Source organism: Orcinus orca, chromosome 13 (assembly GCF_937001465.1).
Source record: "Orcinus orca chromosome 13, mOrcOrc1.1, whole genome shotgun sequence".
Taxonomy (NCBI): Eukaryota; Metazoa; Chordata; class Mammalia; order Artiodactyla; family Delphinidae; genus Orcinus; species Orcinus orca.
Window position 1 is genome coordinate 35,838,266 of NC_064571.1, and position 4,079 is coordinate 35,842,344.

Genomic DNA, 4,079 nt, shown 5'->3' on the forward strand with positions numbered 1-4,079 from the left:
CAGACAATTTGGTGGGCAGCATTGATTTTCCTATTTATTAAAATGTCAGAAAAGGTACCAATGGCACCTCCTAAAAGGCTTGCAGGTGGTGTTCCCCAAAACACAATCCTCAAACCTCGAAGAGGATAAAAATTAATATTCTAGCTCAATGATAAAAATAATGTATATTCAGGATATCAAAGCATGGACAGTTCATTAAAAAAAAATCTATGAAAGTCAAAGACAGACATATGTATCTATTTATATATACATATTTATATAAACTTATAAAATACATGTACAATAAACCACATTTAAAAGCTATGGAATATTAAACAGGAAAAAGCCAGACTTCAAAGACATTTGCTCGGTAATTTACTTCTTCTCAAGTTACACTTTGTGTATGTCCCAGTGGAAGATAATATTGCCTGTGCAATTTTAATGGGAGTGTAAAGAAATCCAAATTTATTTATACACTCTTGTTTAACTGATCATATTAATGTAAGAACATAGTGGCCATATTTTGATGCAGTAAGATTGTCTCTTGTTACATACCGCAAACCAATTTTGTAGCTAAAACATATCACTTGGGGTTGGCACAGTTGGTTCTGGTCTCGTTGGCTGTGCCTATGCTTTTGTCTGTGTTACACACAGAGAAGTGGAAAATTGAGACCATTCCTTGAATAGCTCAAGCCTCAAATGAACATTTGTCCAATAATTTGGATATTTTGATTGTAATAGAATAATTCCCAATTTGCCCCAATTCTTCGCCTCACTCTGCCCATGCAGAACATAAAATAAACCAAGTTTACGGAAGGGCTGTTATCAGAGGAAAGGATGCTGAGACGTTAATGTATCTATATTATGATTCAACCCGAGGTGCCAGAGCAGTACCTGTATTAGATCGCGCATCAGAATCGTGTCTGAGCCGACGAGATGTGTCCACCTTCCTCTGGCTCCCCACAAAGTCTCCCAAAGGAGATGTTGGCATTTTCACGTGCCAGGAAAATAGAAGATGAAGTGAAGAAAACCGCCACATCTGGAACAGGAGGAAAGATTTCACTAGAAAGAACTTGACAAACTCTGAAAACAAAGTTCTAGACTTTACTAATTTATTTTGGCTGCAAAGCCGAGCTCAATGCAAAGCTCAAAGAGGATTTGTCCGAGGCCCCTTTCAAAGAAATAAAGAGCCAACCCAAGCTAAAATTAATGCATCGACTGCATAAACAGTCGAGATAGTTATCTGATACTGAGGGAATCGAGCCACACTAGGCCTTTTTGTTATTTATGGGATTATTATTGGAGGAAACAGAAGCAATTAGATATCCCCTTGCTCTCAGAGCAGGGGAAGGAAAAAAGGTGTCAAACATAGTTTTTCAATTTGGTCTCTTGATCATTTGGTTCTCGCTACATCTTAAAATCCAAATATACATATGCCCCCGGTGCCCCCCGCACTGGGCTCTCAGCTGTTCCTTTGACTCTTTCTCCTTTATCCTTTAAGAACTCCATGGATTTTGCATGATGTATGGAAAGACTTTAAAATATCTTAAAAATAGAAGCTGTAACTTGAAAAACAAAGTATATTTATTATTGTGAGTACAGAAGTAATGCATATAGGTAGATATACATTGTAGAAAATAGAGAGGAAAAGAACCCTAAGAATCACTTGTACTGTAGAAAACATTTGTCATTCTTTTGTCTGCCCAGCTTTTGAAGCCCCTGCTCTGGGAAAATTCCCCAAAGTATGAGTCTTTTCAGGAGTCAAGCGGGGGTGTGGCAGGTGCCCTTTTAGTTTGAATCTGGACGGACTGGCACAGAAGCAGAGTAAGGAGTTCATCCCGGTGGCAAGAGCATCACGTCTGTTCTCCAGAGCCCTTAGTGATGGGGTGCGCAATCTGTCCAGTGTTAGCAGTGGCCACAGTGCCCGCTGGGACCTCTAGGGTAAGATGGCAGAAGTGGCAGGGTTCTCACCCTGTGGACCCTGTGGGGTGACTTGGTTGTGGTCCTGGCTGCAGAGGGTTTCCTTCCCTTGTGTCTGCCTGTTTCCCAGGCCTGTCCTCTAGATTCTCCAATGCTCCCACGGGTTCCCCAATATCCGTGCAGTAAATTCTTTTTCTGCTTAAGTGAGGCAGGGAAGGTTTCTGTTGCTTGTAGTTTAGAACCTGGACAAGTACTCCTATAATTCCTTTACTCAGAGATACCCCCTCATGAATATTTTAACAGATAGTGTTCTGGTCTTCCTTCTGTACCTATTTTGCCATGTGAGGGCAGAGCTCTTAATACCTGGTTTGGAGAGCAGTATGAAAGACTTACCTTGCCTTAGGTGTGCAGATGGGGGTTTATTTCCTGCTTGCCTCAGGGGTTCAAAGGCATATTTGTAATTTTCCTTAGCTTCCAGCCAAGGTGACTGGGGATATAAAAATTTCCAGAGTACCCACTGGGACACCTCCAGCATGTGACATTGTTCTCTCATGTTAATGGGAAGAGTTGTGATTTCATTTCTGAGCACCTACTGTTTACCGGGTCCTTTACTGAGTGCTTTACAGAGAGAGGTTAGTGCATTTGTTCCTCATAAAATTCCTAGGTAGTAGTTACTGGTTCATTAAATCCTCACAGCATTCCATGAGGTACATATTGTTATTGTTCCCATTTTACAGAGGAGCAAACTGAGGTTTACAAATATTAATTAGCTTGTCTAAGTTTATAAGCAGGAAGGAGTAGCTCCAGAATTTGTACCCAGGTTGGCAGACTCCAGAGACTTCTCTCCAAACCACATCAACAAAGTTGCCCCCAGGTTGGGCTGCTGGAGCCCTCAGGTCATTTATATGCTGGCTTTCCCTCGATTCCATGGCTGGCTAATTAGAACAGGAGTGTTTTCCTGTAGTCTTGCTCGGTTAGGGCACTGTTTAATGCTAACAGATAATGAAGAAATAGATGGCATACTCTTTTGATTCAAGGCTCAATAATAAACGTCACCTGCCTTCAGAGAGTGCACTGTGGTTTACACAGCATTTAACATGGATCATCTCATTTAAAGCCATGAAATGACTAGAGAACAATAACAGACAATAATGCCAAAATATGCAAAGTAACTTGGGGCTTAGAGACAAAAGGGAAGGGAGAGGAGGTGAGGTTAATGAGGGTGAACTGCTAAGGGAAAATGTTTCTTTAGGAATTTCTGGAAGTCAATTCTAGTGCTTGATGGTGAAGAGGTGGAGGGAATTTCACTACTGAGCTGTTTATGCATATAACTGTCAGCAGTCTGTATTGAGTTTGGTGGGATATGTTTTGAAATCTTGATGTGATTGATGGGCTTGACATTCATTGGTTCCTGTTCAAATGGAATTTTTTGCAAGGATTGGTCCAGCAAGAGTGGTGGGTGGATGGGCTTAATAAAACCTCTCTCAGAGCCATGGTGTACCATCACCCCTTAGATCTATAAAACAGCCCTGACATAAGGTCTTAATCCTGGCTGATGATGAGCCCACCATGGACACAACTGTGCTGTCTTTGTCCTCAAGGAGCCTTATGTAGGGGAGAAAGAGATGAATGTGAAAGAATTGGGGGTGGGGGAGGGGAGGTACTCCTGCTGTTCTGCCTCTGAAGCGGGCTTCATAGAGGAGGTGTGAAAAGTGACACTTCCTGGTGCCTAGAGTAACAAAACCCTGTTGGAAGCGCACATGTTCTAGCAAAGTTGGGGTTTTCAGGTCAGTTATGACAAAGCTCCCTTGGATGTGTTGTAAACAGAATGTCAGACAGGTTGAAAATCATCGTCAGAGAGCTTAAAGCACCCGTAATTTTGAAAAGTACAATCCAAGTGAAATTGGTTTGCATCAAAATAAAGGAATCTCCACCCCAATGTTCATTGCAGCACTGTTGACAATCGCCAGGTCATGGAAGCAACCTAAATGCCCATTGACAGACGAATGGATAAAAAAGATGTGGTACATATATACAATGGAATATTAATCAGCCATAAAAAGGAACAAAATGGGGTCATTTGTAGAGATGCAGATGAACCTAGAGACTGTCAGACAGTGAAGTAAGTCAGAAAGAGAAAAATATCGTATATTAACACATATATGTGGAATCTAGAAAAA